Source organism: Panthera onca, chromosome Y (assembly GCF_046562875.1).
Source record: "Panthera onca isolate mPanOnc1 chromosome Y, mPanOnc1 haplotype 2, whole genome shotgun sequence".
Lineage (NCBI taxonomy): Eukaryota > Metazoa > Chordata > Mammalia > Carnivora > Felidae > Panthera > Panthera onca.
In genome coordinates this window covers 26,173,871-26,193,585 of record NC_138358.1, presented here as the reverse complement: position 1 = coordinate 26,193,585, position 19,715 = coordinate 26,173,871, and the positions used below count along the sequence as shown (strand labels likewise).

The 19,715-nt window shown below is 39.7% G+C and overlaps 1 protein-coding gene across 2 annotated transcripts in view; it reads right to left on the bottom strand.

Moving 5' to 3' along the window:
• Positions 1 to 19,715, bottom strand: part of LOC145714926 (pseudouridine-5'-phosphatase-like) — a 292,524-nt gene that overhangs the window by 121,680 nt on the left and 151,129 nt on the right. For both annotated transcript variants that reach the window (XR_014137061.1, XR_014137062.1), the window contains exon 4: positions 3,124 to 4,254. The gene's annotated coding sequence lies outside the window, so the exon portion shown is untranslated. The remainder of the gene's footprint in view (positions 1 to 3,123; positions 4,255 to 19,715) is intronic.

Genomic DNA, 19,715 nt, shown 5'->3' with positions numbered 1-19,715 from the left:
TCAAGACAAGTGGCATGCAAACTCTTAGGCAGAGGGTCCTTCTTCTGAGTTCCCTGGGAAAATCTCACTTTACATATTTGGGGGATTCCAGACTTTCTGGAAGGGACCATCCACAGTCCCTGAGGTAGCCATTATTATCTCGGTTTGAAAGATGAGGAAACTGGGAGCACCTGGGTGGCTCAGTTGGTCTGACTCTTGGTTTTGGCTCAGCTCATGATCTCATGGTTCATGACTTGAAGCCCCACACTGGGCTCTATGCGGGATTCTCTCCCTCCCTCTCTCTCTGCCCCTCCCCTCCCTCAAAATAAATAAATAAACTTTTAGAAAAAAAAAAAGGATGAAGAAACCAAGAAATAGAGAGGAAAAACAAATTGTCCCTGCGTTACCCATCTAGTAGGTTCAACAGTATGTTAGTTACGTATTGCTAAATGGATCACTGGAGGCCAACCAAGACTGACCCCACAGAAAGCCAAGACTGCAGTTTTTCGCCAAAACCCAGGATATGGGCATTGATTCAATAATCCAGTCTGAAATTTGGCTTCTGTAGGAGACAAAATAAGAGAGGCTTCACTGATGTTGGAAGCATGAGTTTCACCTGGATGTCCCATGTGACCATACGGGAGCAGAGCGTGAAGGAGAAACCTCACCATGAAGATCCCCACACGTATGAGGAGCTGACTTCTCTCACTCCTCCACAACAGAGCTCCAATGTGGAGCTTCAAACGTGGTTTTAACATTCAGAGGCAGGCAGGTGTGAATCTCCTGACCATAGCTTGGAGTCTATGATCTTGAGATCAATGGTGCTTCCAACCCATCCTCTGTGGAAAGAAGATTGATTTATCCGTCAACCCTTAAGTCTGGGGCTGGCTGGCTTAATATGGGGCTGTGTCTAAGGTGTGGAGGGTAAGTGGTGATCAGATTCCATCTCTTTTAGGCCTTGTATGTCCAATAGACTACCCTTCGTCGTCACCAAAATTCTGCTCACATATCACAATGTTGGCCAACGTCGTTGACTCATGGCCAGGATTTACTGAGATGAGCAACTCCCCCAAATATACTGACTGTCTTTCTTAAACCCACTGTGGGGCTCCAATAGACAGCTGTGTTCCTAAAGCATCTGTGACGAGAAGGCCTTGGAGTCCAGGTGAGCAGAGCCGGTATGAATGGCCGGAACAGCACGCAAAGGGTGAGATGTAGGATTATAAACCATGCTGCTCACACAAATTTCCCCCAAAGACATCTGGTCTTGAAATGGATGTGTGCATTGCATCTCATTGTCTGCAGACAGCAGGACAGCCTGGTGATCCATATCCGCCAAGCCCACACGTGTCATTGTCTCTCAGCAGCTGCATCACGGCTGACACTCTCTTGGTCACCGCCACCAAGGAGGGTATGAAGAAACATCCCCGTGGGAGGTCCATCCTAGCAGTGAAGTCCAGCTTCACCTGCTCTTTAGAATAGATCTCTTTGCAAAAGCTCATTAGCCTCTAAATCCTAGTGCAACTGTGGGACACAATCTATTGTGTCTGATAACATTGAAGGGTAATCGTGCCTCTAAACACAGAGTACTCTCCTCTGTTTAAGCAAATCTGAATGAAAAAAAATATATATCATTTTAAAGTTCTCTTCTAAATACCTGTAGCTCTTATCAATAGATTTGTGACTTAACATAGCAATGGAGCCGCCATTTTCTAAAATGAGGTGTTGCAAGGTATGATGCCATTTAAAACTAAAAGTTTATACAATAATTACGCTGTGTTGTGAAATAGTGTAAAATGCATGAAGGTAGGTGCAAAAGACCTCTGGAAATACATATTCCCTTTTGGCAGAAAAAATAATTTTGAGGACCCCTATTGGTGGGAAGTGGGCCAAAAGATGGACAGATGCTGGCCTCCAGCAAACTTCAGAGAAGAAATGATACATCTGGGGTGGGATATGGTGGCATGCCGAATAGACCGGACTTCCATTTGGCCACATGTGTTGGGCCTCTTTGCATGCGTCTTCTAAAATGAAATTGCCCGGGGTGCCTGGGTGGCTCAGTTGGTTCACTGTCTGATGCGGGCTCAGGTCATGATCTCACAGTTCGTGGGTTCGAGCCCCATGTCAGCTGTCTGTGCTGACAGCTCAGAGCCTAGAGCCTGGAGCCTGCTTCAGATTCTGTGTCGCCCTCTCTCTCCGTCCCTCCCCTACTCGCGCTGTGTCTCTGTGTCTGTCTCTCTCAAGAATAAATGCTAAAAAATAAAAATAAAAAACGACTTCCTATTAAAAAAATAAATAAATACAAATAAAATGAATTTGCCCACGAGAACAATTATTCGTCTTTTCCAAGAAGGAAATAACCAGCACTCGCCGTGCGGCTCCAATCTCAGATTTTTTAAGATCTTATTTAGACGCTAAGTTAACAAGCCAAACTTTTTAGCCATAAAGTTAGACTAGAGGAAAAGAGAGAAAACTTTTAGGATGAACGGGGTCAATACATGTCAGAGAAACTTCTAGATTCGTCCCCTACAAGGGTCAAGGTCACATCACTGACACGATGGTGGTCCAAGTTAATGGCATGGCTTGGTGAATCCATTTATGTAGGCTACAATTGAAGCCTCTGAAGCTGTGCACAGCAGCTCCTGGTATAATCCTGGGCATAAATACCCTCAAGGAGACTTGAGAATAGTCCTTTTGAAAGAAGGTTAAACATCATTCTCTCAGCTACTTCCTCATAGAATTCTGAATCCGGGTTTCATTAAAAGAAGAATGTGGCAACAAAGGGACATCCTACCACTGCTTATTTAGAGATTTCCACCCTACATTACATCCCTGGGATGAAAATGAAAGCTTCTCATGTACCTACCTACCATTCTAGGAGCCAAAATATCAAGGTGAAAAGCATCCCCTCTGATTGTCTGAGCATGGAATACAAACAAAATAATTACTGAATCAAAAGGCATTTCAAACATGGAACCATGCAACATAGGGAAGATTCTGTTTGTAAATTCCAATCACTACTTAGAAAGACTTTAAGGATTCATATCCTAGGCAACAGAAATGTGCTCTGTAAAAGAAATCTTCCCACATGCTTTTCTATATTTGACATAGTTAAGCTTACATTTAAACAAATGAGTTCCTTACCTCTCTACTGAGTGGTCCTTCAGCAAACCAGCTTTCTGTTCTCCAAGTCACTCCATGAATGGGCAGAAAGAATTGGATCCCATTGTGGGGACCACAGGCCACCTCTCATCTAAGAGGGGTAGAAACTTTCATATCAAGACTTCCAGATGCAGATGCTCAGGCATCGGCTGCCATTAGCTTATAGGGGAGAGCTTTGTGGAAAACATCCTTGTCCCACGAATAGGAAAGTGGCATCAGTGACCAAGAATCAATGGTACATACAGTCATGGAATTGGCTCCCCATAAAAAAGACCATTTCTATGTTGATACATATCTTTTCTGGTTTAAAGAATAATCAGTGGGATAAATCTGAGACATATTGGACGATGTTTACTGCAGTCATGAGATAAATTATTATTTTCTTCCATTACGGTTTGAATTTATGATTTTGGACACTTCAGTCATTAAGGCAAGGTATATAAACCTAACTGCAAACTCTCAGGACCATCGAAACAAGAACATTCCAGGGATTGCCACCTGAGACCTTTGCTTGGGGGTCCATGTGCCGCTGATCCTGAGTCAGTCATTTGATAAACCAAAGGCAGGGAGAAAGAGTCTCTACTAACTGATGCTACAATGCTGAGGCCCTCATCGTCCCAGGCCATGAAAAGCTGCAGCATGGCAAAGAACGTCAGCATGATGAAAACATCATGGGATCCAGGAGGAGAATATGAATGTGGGACCACCATTTTGCAATATGGTGACCATGGATGGTGGGAGAAAGATGTCAAAGTACTTCTGGATGCCTGTTTGGGTTCCAGGGCCTGGCAACCTCCTGTCGTAGCAAAATGAGTTCTCCATGTGTTCCAGCCCCACAAGCCTGGTGACCAGTGCTTCAAGGACATGCCACATTCCAACAAACCCCACGGCCGTGGGATCAGGAAACTTTTAGTGCGACAGAAATTTACTATAACCTCCATCTACCTTCTTCATTTTTCAAGTCCCAATTCTGCAGAGTGCACTGCAGCCCTGGTATATGATGAAATGCTACATCCTAGAGGTCTTTTGCACGTCAATGGTTTCTTTGAGGGAGACCAAGCTGGTTCTGATGCTGAATTCCATCTTCAGGGGCAACACCATGCAAAGTTCTTTCTGAAAGAAAAGACAGAAGAACGTGAATCAACAACGGAAACATGGATTTGTTTTTCCCTGTGTCATTAACATTTTGGAATAAATAAAATAGCCACTAGTTTAATTTTAGTCTTAACTTATTTTTAATAAATTTTTATCATAGTCCAGATTTAAATCACCATTAACAGATGAGAAAACAGCATTAATTGACTCAATGTAGGTCCGATGTTGGTAAGGATGTTTAAACAAAGACAGATTATGAATGATAATAATTCTCTTACATTAAATCACATGACATGATTCTCTTAGATTAAAACAACAACAATAACAACAACCAAAGAAGATATAACAAACCAAAAGAAGAAGAAAAAAAAACCTTTCCAGAATCAATTCTGGACCATATTAGCCAAAGAATATTTTTATGGATTGTGATGATCAGTCATGACAGTACTAAGAAGTCACCAGGAGCATAAGGTAAGAATTTTGATACAGAAGAAAATGTGAACTGTATTTCACAATCTTGGTTTCCTGTCTCTTGAGACAACTGTGTGCACTTTGCATTACCAAGTCCATTCACCAACCTCATGAACTCTGAACTTTAGATGTCCAGGCTTAGACCTCAGAACAATGCTAAATAGGACTGCTTGTTAAAGATCTGGAGAAGCTCAAAACACACACGTTCATGGTCACATATGATGGAACAAGCAGAAGATAAGCAATCATTAGATAAGACATAAGACCTCCAGAATCATGGCTGTGATTTGCTTCTAGATTAATATTCTATCATCGAATATTTAGTGTTAAATAATGTAATAATGTATAAAATATAATGTTATAATAATTTGTGTCATGTTATCTGACAGTGCATTGTATGCATGTTATCTTCCAAATTATGTCTCCTTGCAGCTAAATCAGTAGGCATTTGATAGAACAAATCAATATACTATAATTAAAATATTTCAACATAAACACAATGTAGGGTCAGTAGGAAGTACCTTCTTTTATTTTGGTTAGTTCTTTTCCTTTTTAATATAATTTATAGTCAAGTTGACTAACATACGGTGTGTAAAGTGCGCTCTTGGTTTTTGGGGGTAGATTCCCATGGTTCACTGCTCACATACAACACCCAGTGCCCATCCCAACAAATGCCCTCCTCAGTGCCCATCACCCACTTTCCCCTCTCCCCCATCCCCCATCAACCCTCAGATTATTCTTTGTATTCAAGAGTTTCTTACACTTTGTCTCCCTCCCTCCCCAATTGTACTGTTCTAGATGTTGGGTAAGTTTGTTCCCCCAAATCCCTGTAGATAAAAAATAAACATGAAGTAAGCTGCTACCACTTTGGAAATAGACAGAGGCATACAACTATAATGGGAGTCATGTTATAGGCACACAAGGCATATTTAAGGAATGGAATACAAGGGGGAATATACATTAATAAAAAATAATGTCACCAAATTCATCATGGATGAGATACTTCTTTGCTTGAAAACTTGATTGTGTACTGGGGCACCTAGGTGGCTCAATTGGCTAAGTGTCCAACTCTTGATTTTGACTCAAGTCATGATTGCGATCTCATGGTTGTGAGACTGAGCTTCACTCCAAGCTGGACGCGGAGACTGCTTAAGATTCTTTCTCTCCTTCTCCCTCTGCCCTTCCGTGCTTGTGCTCGCTCGCTTGCTCTCTCAAAAAAATAAAATAAATTAAAATAAATTGATTGTATAGCTGGATCCTGCATGAGAAGCCAGAATATAATTGTTTCACATGCATTTTAAAGTTTATTTATTTATTTTGAGAGAGAAAGCGCGCGCATGCGGAAAGGGGAAGGGCAGAGAGAGAGAGAGAGAGAGAGAGAGAGAGAGGGAGAGAGAGAGAGAGAGGGAAAGAATCCTAAGCAAGTTCCAGGCTGGCAGCGCAGAGCCTGATGCGGGGGCTTGATCTCAGGATCTGTGAAATCAGGACCTGAGCCCAGACCAAGAGCTGGACACTTAACCAACTGAGCCAGACAGGCATCCCTTTTTAACATGTATTTTCAAATGCACATATTCTATGAAACGTTTTACTGGAATATGAAGCACAGCATCAAGTCTCCTGCTTTGATATCTCTAGTAGAGACAGATCATAGCATTTCCTGGTTCCTGATGCAAACCGGGAGTTACAGACCGATCAGGACTAACTAAAGGTCCAGGCAGTTTTGACTGGTCCTGACCAATGTCCTTAGGGTGAAAGGCACTCTCTAACATTGGCATCAGTTATATTTAATGCTTCATTTATTTTTATCTTATTATTTTTCAATGTATGTTTACAATTTCCTTATAAAAGTCTTTGCACCAGTTTTATTCTATTCATTACTAATTCCTTGTATTTGTGTGCCTTTGTGAAAGGTATTTTCTAAAAATGTATGTTCTAATTATTGCCATTATACTGATAAATAAGTGATGGTGAATATTTACGTTGTATCCTGCAACCTTGGTAAAACCTCATTGGTTTGAACAATTTATCTAACTATTCTTTGAGGTTTGAAGTTTTCTAGGTAGAAAATGAATAAGCTCTGAAGGATAACAACTCCTTCCTTTATAAACTTCAAAGATTTTCATTTTTTTCTTATTTTATTGAGCTGGACTTTAGTACCTCTAATAAAAAAGCTGAAAGGAGGTGGTAATAAAAAGCATTCTTATTCCTGATCTTAAACAAAAATACATTTACCTTTTCACTATTAATTATATTTCAAGTTGGTTTTGTTTTAAATGATGTTTATCAGGGTAGGAAAGTTGCTTTCTATCCCTAATTGGTAAGGACGTCTTTGAAAAAGAAAAAGTCAGGAATATTGACTTTATCAACTGTTTTTTCTTAATCTATCAAAATGATTATATAGGTTTTTATCTGGTGATTAATAGATTGATCTTTCTAATATTAATTCAGCACTGTATTTCTCAGATAACCCCAATTATTCCATGTAATTATTATTCTTTATACATTGCTAGATTATTTTATTATTATTTTAAGATGTTTGTTCTTAGATTTGATAAAATTTATTCTCCTTGGATAACCTGGTTATTAAAGTTAGGTAGCCTCATAAAATGAGTTGAGAGAAGTTTTTTATTTTTCTGGTTTTTGGAAGAGTTGTATTGGTTTGGAATTATTTGTTGATAGCTTGCTAGAATCAACGTGTAAAATCATGTGGTTACAGGTCTTTCAGTTTTTAATTTTTTTTTTTTAATATTTATTGTTTTGAGAGAGACAGAGAGACAGAGACAGAGATAGAGTGTGAGTGGCAGAGGGGCAGAGAGAGAGGGAGACACAGAATATGAAGCAGGCTCTAAGCTCTGAACTGTCAGCACAAAGGGTGAGATCATGACCTGAGCCGAAGTCCACGCTTAACCGACGGAGCCACCCAGGCGCTGCTCAGTTTTAAAAATTTATCTGTTTCTTGGGGCCCCTGGCTGAGTTGGTAGAGTGTGTGGCTCTTGATCTTGGGGTCATGAGTTCGAGCCCCATGTCAGGTGTAGAGATTGCTTAAATAAATACACTTTAAAAATAAATAAATAAATAAATAAATAAATAAATAAATAAATAGGGGTGCCTGGGTGGCTCAGTTGGTTGAGCATCCAACTTCAACTCAGGTCATGATCTCGTGGTTCACAAGTCTGAGCTGCGCGTTGGGCTATGTGCTGACAACTCAGAGCATGAAGGCTGCTTTGGATTCTGTGTCTCCTTCTTTCTCTGCCCTCCCCAGCTCATGTTCTGTCTCTCTCTCTCTTTCTCAAAAATAAGTGAAACATTGAAAAAAAATTTTGAAAAATAAATAAATAAATACAATTTATGTTTCTTCTTGAGTCAGTTATAACTTTCTAGGATTTTGAAAATTTACATTTTTTAATTGGTGTGAAATTAACACTATCATTTTATTATTTTCTTGATCTTGGCAGTTTCTATCCTTTTTCTTTTTTTATTCTAATAGTGTATTTCTTTCTCATATTCTCTTTATGTCCTTCCTAATCAATCTTGCCAGAGGTTTTCCAGTCTTACTATTTTATTCTTTCTACTTTGGCGAAGTTTAATGTGTTGTTCTTTTTCTAATGCCCTATTGCTACATGTTCAACTCATTGGTGTCCATCTTCTTGTCTCTTCTAACATCAACACTTAAGATTTTAAATTTCCCTTTAGACACTACTCTATAGTATCTCCCCTTTTTAAAGTATATAGTATTATTGTTGTTTATCTATATCTTCTGTTCCATTATGATCTCTTTTTGACCCATGAATTTTTTAAAACATGTGTTTGAAAAATCTAAAATATGGAGGTTTTCTCCTTAACTCTTTATTCTTCATTTCTAACTTAATGCATTATGGAGAGAGAATGTGACTCATATGATACAAGCCTGATGAGATTTATTGACTACCTGCTTTATGAACTAAGCATTCAATTTTCATAAACATTCCATGTATTACCTTGAGAGAATGTATTTTTCCTTTGTTGCCTGTACATTCACATGTTAACATGAAATGTATTTTTCTTTTCATTATATTTTCTGTTTAAAAAATTTCCATCTTGTAGGAGTTACTGAATTATAGAGCAATGTTCGAAAATTAATTCAAATATGTTTATAGAGTGCTAAGCACATGCTTATGTATGCCTATATACTACGTGTTAAGAATACAGTGACGAAAGAGAACGACATAGTGTATGTTCCCATGGATCTACCTTAGTGTCTAGAGGGGAAAAGGGATAAATACTCACATGGTTACTTACTGTTGTGTTAAATGCCACAAAGGGAAAGCACAGTGTGCAATGAGGAAGGTTCTGTCTGAGATAAAGTACTCTAGCTACAGCATGTGAGGCATCATTAACTGTACTCAGAAGTCTGCATACAGAATATAGAAAAGTCACCCAAGTATGTGAATCATCAAGAATGGAAGGGGAGAAGATATATGCAAATGACATATCTGATAAAGGGTTAGTATTTAAAATCTATAAAGAACTTATCAAACTCAACACCTAACAAACAAATAATCCAGTGAAGAAATAGGCAGAAGACACAAATAGACAATTTTCCCAAGAAGACATCCAGATGGCCAACAGACACATAAAGATGCCAACATCACTCATCATCAGGGAATTACAAATCAAAACCACAATGAGATATCTCTTCACACCTGTCAGAATGGCTAAAATCAACAACTCGGGAAACAACAGATGTTGGCAAGGATATGCAGAAATGGGGAACACTCTTGCACTGTTGGTGGGAATGCAAACTGGTGAAGCCACTCTGGAGAACAGTATGGACATTCCTCAAAAAAACAAAAATAGATCTTTTGACCCAGGAATTGCACTACTAGGTATCTATCCAAAAGACACAAAAAAAATGACAATTTGAAGGGGCATGTGCACCCCAATGTTTATAGCAATGTTACGGACAATAGCCAAATTGTGGAAAGAGCTCAAATACTCACTGACCAATGAATAGATAATAAGATATGATGTGTGTATATACACAATGGAATATTACTTGGAGGTCAAGAAGAATGAAATCCTGACATTTGCAAAATGTGGATGGAACTAGAGTGCATTATGCTAAGTGAAATAAGTCAGTCAGAGAAAGACAAACATATGATTTTACTCATATGTGGAATTTAAGAAACACAACAGGTGAACATAGGGGAAGCAAAGGGAAAATAAGATAAAAACAGAGAGGGAGGCAAACCATAAGAGACTCTTAAATACAGAGAACAAACTGAGGATTGCTGGAGGGGTATTGGATATGGGCATGGACTAAACGGGTGATGGGCATAAGAAGGCACTTGTTGGGATGAGCACTGGGTATTATATGTTAAGTGTTGAATCACTGGGCTCTACTCCTGAAACCAATACTACACTATATGTTAACTAATATGAATTGGAAAAAAAAAAAAAAAAAAAGATGGTTCAATGGTTCATAGGGTCTGTCTCCCTACCCTATCCCTCTTTCATTCTCATTCCCCTCCCTAACTCCACTAGGTCCTCGTGTCTTTTCTTTCTTGCTTTCTTGCTTGCTTTCTTTCATCTTTCTTCCACTCATTCATGTGTCTACTTTTTGGTTCCTCACTACCACAGATGTCTGTCTCTGGAAGCATATTATTGGGTGCTTAGGACAAAACTGCACAACTCTGTGGGTGTTATCTGCTCAGTAGAGTTTCTAATGACACACCCAATAAATTAATTTTTCCTGTCCAAAAGTTACATGGCTTATCAAATTTTGTTGTTAATTGGAAAGGTGCATAAGTAAATATCAAGGAATATTTTTAAGAAGTTACCATGCTTTGTATTATCCTAACAAATGCAATCACCTAAAGTGAGGGTTCCTTTCATCATGTTCAACAGATAATTTATATTGTAATTGTGTGAAGTTAGAGAAATTTTTCTTGTTGTTGTTGTTAGATGGATTACACCGAAGACTCATATTGCCCTGACAGTCAATTAAAATGTCTGGTTATTTTTATTATACATTTATTGAGTCTTATCTCCTCAAGTTGTTACTTGAGAGGCTGGCATATCTGACCGCGTATTTTGCTGATATCAGTCTCCATCTCATTAGATTCATTTCATCAATCCAGCACAGCAATAGCCCTGGCTTATTTTGGTCTCAAGTGTATCACTCAATCCATTAGCTAATCATCCCAGCTTCCCCTACTTTGTAACCCTGATCAGCAGACTATCCATTTCTTCATCCAAGTCATTAACTAAAATGTCCATGGGAGAGGACCAATGAGCAAACGAGAGAGAGAGACCAAGAGAAACAATCCTCCAGTTGGACATCCCTCCCTTAATCTTTAATTTCAAAAGTTTAACCTGATCTTATTTGTATTTTCATCCAGTTCTCAAAGCTATGATTAAAAAACTTTGTCAAAATTTTGCTCAAATGAAGATACTATCCTTCAAGCCTACCACATTTCTCGAGTTTATCAATCCAGTGAAATGATTTTAGTCTGGCATGATTTGTTCATAATGAGCCCACCCTGACTCATGGTGACCTCCACTTTCTAATTTAAGTGCTCACCAACCAGCCTTTAAAATAGTCCATTTCCAAATTATCCTTAGGGATGACATTAAGCTCATGTTCTCTCAGAGCTAAACTGCTTTGTTGGTGATCTCATGTGAGTTCTAATCATCAAATCCAGTGTCTTCCGCTATCCCTGCTAGACCTCCTCATGGCATTTGACATTGTCAAACACCCCACATTTCTTACTCACACATTTGTGCAATTCATCTTCTTCTTGGTCTTTTAAAAATCAGAACATTTGGTCACTTCCAATTTCCTGGATGGAAATCTCTGCTCCTTATAAATGACTTCTCAACATTGCCAGTGATAATCAGTCCACACAACTGGTGACCTCTTTCATGAATTTGAGAAGCAAAACTTGAAAGTTAGAACACCTTTCTCCACAACTGGTTTCCCCTTCTAATCTCCTCACAGTCTTGAGATTTTAATGTTCTTCTAAATGTGAGTTTCACAATTACCTGTGTGCAAGTTATTCTCGAGGACAGAGCAGAGGAAGCAATATAAAAGTCCAAGATATATTCTGTCTTGCTATGAAAGAATTAGTCAATGGTTCTTATCATTGCTTAGGTGACAAAACAGTTAGAATTTAAAGTTCTGTCTGTGGAACACCCTGATATTATGAAAGACCATAATTATTGGTAGCTCTCTTCATCTTTTGGCTGGTTTGGCCAGCCACAATCATCCCATGCTGGGGTTTTCTGCAAATAACTGCTTGTTTGGTTTTGTTTGATTTGAGGAGATTAGTAGTCAAAATGTCAGACAAGGAAGAGGATGTGAAACAATTATGGAAAATAATTATGGAAAACAGAGAAAAATAAAAATAAAAACGAATTATGGGAGGAAATATTTAAAGTTAAGACTAATTTGTTATTGCAGTTAATTGTGGTGAGTTGTGAAAAGACCACAGCCATCACATAATTTTAGAAGCAAGGATCCAAGGGAAATTTGGTGTTGCAGAGGGCAACTACTAAGCTTGTTTGTCAAGAAGCTGTGAGGGTTCCCCCAAAATGTCCATTACTTGAGTACAAGCAGTTCCTTGAGCAGAGCTAATTCCTACCTATTGTTCTCCCTTGGGATTTGGTGGCCTTTTTGAGGGAACAAGTCAGTAAAAAATAGGTATTTGTTTCTTAAACTCCTCCATCTGTACTTCATAAAAGGATTAAAGACAGTGTTAAGTTTGCCTAAAGAGACAAATGTCTGGAGAAGGTGGATAGATGTGAAGTACTCCAGAGTAAAGGAGAAGTAGTTAGATGCCATAGGATGGAGACATTTCTTTTTACTTCCCAAGTTTATTATAGCCTATATATTTCCTCCTACTGATGATTTCTCAAGCTCTTAAACAACAAAATAATATATATCCTTCTCTCCAGGACTATCATTAAATTGGCAAACAGAAATGACTGTTTACACTATAGTGTGGCTTTGGGTAAAAGAAAGTGAGAGGAACATTGGCAGACAGAAAGGACAGTGGCAGCCATAAAGAATTCATGAGAACTGTAACTACCTGGGCTCTGTGGGAGAAAGATTTAGAGCATAGTTTTCAGTCAACCCTGAGAAGTACCTGTGAAGACCTCATATTTTTTAGCTAGACTATTCCATAGAACACTAAGTGAGGTCTTCTCTCCTTCTTCTAGCTATACAGTTGAACTCAAAAGCTCTTCTGATATCTTTCATAGTTTTAAATGCTTTACTTAATTATTTAATTCTCTTTTTTTAATGTAACTCTACACCTAATGTGGGGCTGAAACTCGTGACCCCAAGATCAAGACTTGCATGCTCTACCAACTGAGCCAGCCAGGTGCCCTGGGCTTAAGACTTCTTAACGCTTTTCTTAAAAATTTCTGCAAAGACTTTATATTCCTGGATTGGTTCTGTGCCCATCCTCTCATATTTGGCCCATGTTCTGAGTTCACTCAGATGGCTTCTTTGTGATGATCACAATCTCTGTTGAAATGTCAGCTTTGCTGTATCCGTTAGGATTATTTGCCATTGTGCGGTCATGTTTTTCTTTTGGAAAATTGCCTGTCCAGTCTCTGTTCTTGCTCCACATGTAAATGAACGCCTTATTTTTGATTTTCATGTTACACATTTTTAAATGTTTATTTATTTTTGAAAGAGAGAGAGAGAGAGAGAGGGAGGGAGGGAGGGAGGGCAGGGAGAGGGTGACATAGAATCCAAAGCAGTTTCCAGGCTCTGAGCTGTCCGCACAGAGCCTGACGCAGGGCTCAAACTCACAAACTGCAAGATCATGACCTGAACAGAAATCAGACGCTTCACCAACTGAGCCACCTGGTGCCCCCGCATTTTTTAAAAAGAAAGCTACCTGTCTCTCCGAAACTGATAATTCCTTATAAAACGCCAACAGGTGCATGGAAGGTTTTAGATTCCTCCCTGGTTATGTGACCCTCCTTGCCATTTCTTGTCAAATCTCCTTTTCCATATTTTAATTTTTTTTCTATAGTATTTTCCCATTGTGTTTCAGAGTACCATTATATACAACTCAGACACTCTATGCCTGTTTTTATGGCCTCCAAGCATGTTTGCCCATCAGTACTGTGCATTATAATGTAGCCTTACTCACAGTTGGTAGGGGGCCTCCTCATCTCAACATCCGTCATTTTTGTGGGAGTGAGTCGTGAAAACCTCACCCATTTTTCTCAGCATGATCAGCAGAGCAGAGTTGCTACCATCTTTAAACTCTGTTCTGTCACGTCATGCTTGTAACCACCTGGCGACCACACAATTCCTTGACTAATCGTGTGCCCCCTGCTTCTTTTCTGCATCCTGCCTCGGCATCCCTGACTTGCTTTTTTCCAACAAAGTTTTGCCTTTTGGGCTTTGCCACCCACCCTGAAGAACATATTGGAGGTGTCTCCCCTCCTCTGGCATCCCCCTTGACACTGTCCAAGTTTTACTTAAATTAGGAGACTTTCTTCATACATCGTGATTCATCACTTGCGTGTTTCTTCACTTCATCAAACATGAAATTGAACTTTAACACTGTCCTTCTCTTTGTTGTTTTCCATTGCTTTGGTCAGGACAGCAGAGATATCTATAGCTAAGATTACCGGTGAGAAATTTGTTATTTCTGTTTGTTTCTAAAAGTGTGAAATAAGAAACAAATACAATATGCTAATCACCTCCATTGTAATTGCCTTACAATTACATATGGGTCCCTTACATGTTTTTAATATTTTTGCTTTTGGGTCCGTTTCTCCTACAAGACTACTAATTCTGTGAGCGTTGACTCACACAGCACATGTTGGTTGGTTGTTGAGATGAATTGGCCTAATTAGAGAAACGATTTCATATTCTTCTCATTTCATACAAGGATATAATAGGTCTTGGGGTGGGAGGAGCAACACAAATTTGATCACACTTGTTTTTACATATCAGACTGACAATATTCAGATGGTTGACATCACTCAACATGGCTTTTTTCCCCTCAGTTTTCAAGTTCTACTTCAAATGGAGTCTTTATGAATGTAAAAAAGTGCATGTGTCCTGATGAATGCAGCTTTCCGAGGTTCTTGGAAGGACTCTGGACTTCCTTTGTTTCAATTCTCATGGAACCATTTCTTTTTTTTTTGAAATATCTTTAATGTTTATTTTTGAGAGAGACAGAGACAGATTGTAAGTGGGGGAGGGGCAGAGAGAGAGGGAGACACAGAATCGGAAGCAGGCTCCAGGCTCTGAGCTGTCAGCACAGAGTCCGATGCGGGGCTCGAACCACAAACCATGAGAACATGACCTGAGCTGGAGTCGGACACTTAACCAACTGAGCCACCCAGGTGCCTGTCATGGAACCATTTCTTTGCTGCCCTCTTCTCTGTGTTCACAAACCCAGAGACACCTGCTTGGCAACAAACAGACTCGGCCTATTGTATCTTGCTTCCTATTTCTGGCATTCTTTTATGTCCTCCTGTGGATAAGTAATGCCAGGGAATTTTGAAATGGGAAGTACTCTTAGGATCTAACTCCAGCTCCCTTACTTTCCAGACTGAGGACCTGAGACCAGGATCCAGAGAGGCACACACAATTTGTCAGCTAGTGAGCAGGAGAGCTAATTTTCCTGAGATCAAGTTTCATGTTCTTTCCATGGCCTTTATTTTGAACTTGAGCATCAGGTGAGTAGACAAGTACACACAGTGCAACAGCAATTATGTCCCTGGAAACACAAAGCATCACCTTCAAGCTCAACAACTTGGCAGCTACTTAAACTTCAGTTTTTGCCTCCAAGTAAAAATAAAATATAATGGGTCTCATTAGCATAAATGTGACATTTAGGTACATCCAGGGCACATAGACACTTTATGTTTCTGGGTGATGAACATCTTTTTGCTTTCAAATAGATGTCCTTTGTTTATGTTTATCACAGTCTCAAATTCCTCTCTTCTCAGAAGATGGTATAAATGGAATATTTTTGCCACTCCTTTTTCCTATTTTAAATGATTCTTTAAAATGTATGAAATACGTGGTGAAAATAATGGGCAATGGCAGGTTATCTAAGCAGCCGATTTAGGCAGTCACAAACAAGATACTAACCTGCATGACAGGCAAGAAAAATTTCTTTTTTTTTTAAACCATACTACTCAAAGCCATCCACAGTCTCTTTTTTCTCCCAATTTTTTAAATGTTCATTTATTTTTGAGAAAGAGAGACACACAGGGCAAGCAGGGAAGGGGCAGAAAGAGAGGGAGACACAGAATCTGAAGCAGGCTCCAGGCTCTGAGCTCTCAGCACAGAGCCCGGTGTGGGGCTCAAACTCACAGACTGCGAGATCATGACCTGAGCTGAAGTTGGCCACTCAACCAACTGAGCCACCCAGGCACCCCAAGAGAAACATCTTAAAGGCAGAACAAAACTCAAGTGGAAGAGACTGATTGGAGGATCAACACAACAATCTGCACAACCTGAACCACGGAATTCAGCAGGTATGCAGCGCAGAGAGGTGAATTTGGGGAGCAAGAAGCCGCAGAAGGTAGGGAGCCGCTTTTGTGGGCATGGAGGATGGAGACTGCGGTGGGGAGAGAATACGGGAAAAGCACCCCTCCCCAAAAGCAGCTGGAGAGAAAGTGGAAAATTGGAAACAGCCACAGGGACTAAACTAAAAAGGGAGAAAGGAGAGAGGAGAGGGTTTCAATTCCATTAAGACTGTAAACAAGGGGAGCGCAAAGGCTGCAACTCCGCAGCTCGATACCTGGTGGTGCTCTGGTGGGAAGGACGAATCCCCAGGAACAGAGTGGGGTCCTGGAGGTTCTCAGGCCACACAGGGAAAAGCGGTTCCACTGCCAGAAGGACATTTGGTGGAGACTGTTGAAGCCACCTGGAACCAGCAGACCCCAGAAAATGGCCACATTAGCTGGTGCTGGGGCAAGTTTGTTGAGGGTGAAGCCTGGTGCCAGATGTGACTTGTGATTTTCCATAATCCCTGAAACTCTGCTGCTACACCGTCCCGGGAACTTTTTGTGGGGTGGGCTGGCATTGGGCCGTAGTCTCGGGGCACCGGCAGCAGCAGGTCCAGCAAGCGTTCCTGGGTGCAGCCGACATTCAGCCATTGCTCATTCGGCCAGTGCTTGGTGAGACCCTCCCGCAGAGGGGCAGAATGGGTCAAAGCCGCAGTCCTTCATAAGTAAGGGGCCAGGAAAACAACCACATCTGAGACAAAACTCAGGAGAGAGGTACTCCCTGGGGTCTGGTCACAGAGAGTGCAAAAGCGGGCAGTGGATGGAAGCTGAAGACAGAGGACAGTAAACGACTGCTGACCCGGGAGAACAGACTAGGTAGCTGGGTGGCACCATTTTCACCACTCTCGTGCATGTGCAGATGCACTGAGGAGAGCCTCAACAATCCACCCCAGTAGGCTGGCAGTGCCATCTAGCGGAGAACAAAGCGGTTACACTGAGTCCCACCCAACTGGGCCACCTTCGCTCTCAAGACCACAAGTCTCACTGCCGGCTTAGTTTATGGAGAATGCAGCGGTACATAGACAGACCTCTAGGGGAAAACGAAGTAATTTCAGTCTTACTTCAATCTGTTAGCAGGTTCATCTATTCAATTTTCTTTCTTTTTTTTTTTTCTTTTATACTTCTTTTTTTTGAATACAGAAAGAGAAAAAATTAATTTTTATTTTCAATTTTTATTAAAAATATTTTTAATTTGTATTACTATATTTTTTACTTTTGTGTAAATTTTTTCAAATTCTATTTTACTTCCGTCATTTTACTTTAATCTACTTCAGTGTATTCACCTTTTCAAATTGTCAAACACTTTCCTTTTTTTCGTTTTTTCTTTTGTTCTCTTTTTCGTTTCTTTTCTTTTCATGAATACAGAAAAATAAAAATTCATATTTATTTTTAATTTTTATTAAAAGTGTTTTTCTTTAATTTTTTCTACTATATTCTTTACTATTGTGTATATTTTTTCAAATTCTAATTTACTCCCATCATCTCATTTTAGTCTGCTTCACTGAATTAACATTTTTAAAATTCTCAAACGATTTCCTTTCTATTTTTCTCCCCCCCTTTTTTTCTCTAATCTGTCAAATCACCTTCAACACCCAGACCAAAACACACCTAGGATCTAGCATCATTTATTCGATTTGTGTCTGTGTGTTTAATATTTAATTTTAGTATTTTTTTAATTTTAACTTTTTTTTACTTTCAATTATTCTACCTCATTAATTCCTTTTCCCCCTTAAAAATGACACAACGCAGGAATTTACCCCAAAAGAAAGAGCACGAAGAAACGACAACCAGGGATTTAACCAACACAGATACAAGCAAGATGTCTGAACCAGAATTCAGAATCACGATAATAAGAATACTAGCTGGAGTTGAAAACAGATTAGAATCCCTTGCTGCGGAGATAAAAGAAGTAAAAAGTAGCCAGAATGAAATTAAAAATGCTATAACTGAGATGCAATCACAGATGGATGCAGCAACAGCAAGGATGGACGAGGCAGAACAGAGAATCAGCAATATAGAGGACAAACTTATGGAGAATAATGAAGCAGAAAAAAAGAGGGAGATTAAGGCAAAAGAGCACGATTTAAGAATTAGAGAAATCAGTGACTCATTAAAAAGGAACAACATCAGAATCACAGGGGTCCCAGAAGAGAAAGAAAGAAAAACAGGGGTAGAAGGGTTATGTGAGCAAATCATAGAAGAAAACTTTCCTAACCTGTGGAAAGACACAGACATCAAAATCCAGGAAGAACAAAGGACCCCCATTAGATTCAACAAAAACCAACCCTCAACAAGGCATACCATAGTCAAATTCAAATACTCAGGCAAGGAGAGAATCATGAAAGTAGAAAGGGGAAAAAAAAGTCCCTTACCTACAAGGGAAGACATACCAGGTTTGCAGCAGACCTATCCACAGAAACTTGGCAGGCCAGAAAGGAGTGGCATGATATATTCAGTGTGCTGAATCAGAAAAAATATGCAGCCAAGAATTCTTTATCCAGCAAGGCTGTCATTCAAAACAGAAGGAGAGATAAAAGGTTTCCCAGACAAACAAAAATTAAAGTTTGTGACCACTGAACCACTCCTGCAAGAAACTTTAAGGGGGACTCTCTGAGGGGAGAAAAGATGAATGAATATATATACCAAAAGCAACAAAGATTAGAAAGAACCAGAGAACACCACCAGAAACTCCAACTCTACAAGCATCATAATGGCAATAAATTCATTATCTTTCAGTACTCACTCTAAACATCAATGGACTCAATGCTCCAATCAAAAGACATAGGGTAACAGAATGGATAAGAAAACAAGATCCATTTAGGTGCTGTTTACAAGAGAACCTCTTTAGACCTAAAGACACCTTCAGACTGAAAAAAAGGGGATGGAGAACCATCTATCATGCTAATGGTCAAAAAAAGAAAGCTGGAGTAGCCATACTTATATCAGACAATCTAGACTTTAAGATAAAGACTGGGGGAGCCTGGGTGGCTCAGTCAGTTAAGCGTCCGACTTCAGCTCAGGTCACGATCTCACGCTCCGTGAGTTCGAGCCCCGCGTCGGGCTCTGTGCTGACAGCTCAGAGCCTGAAGCCTGTTTCAGATTCTGTGTCTCCCTCTCTCTCTGCCCCTCCCCCGTTCATGCTCTGTCTCTGTCTTAAAAATAAATAAATGTTAAAAAAATTAAAAAAAAATAAGATAAAGACTGTATCAAGAGATGCAGAAGGGCATTATATCATAATCAAGGGGTCTATCCACCAAGAAGACCTAACAATTGTAAACATTTATGCACCAAATGTGGAGGCACCCAAATATATAAATCAATTAATCACAAACATAAAGTAGCAGACTTCAACACCCCACTCACAGCAATGGACAGATCATCTAATAAAAAAATCAATAAGGAATCAATGGCTTTGAATGACACACAGGACCAGATGGACTTAACAGATATATTCAGAACATTTCATCCTAAAGCAG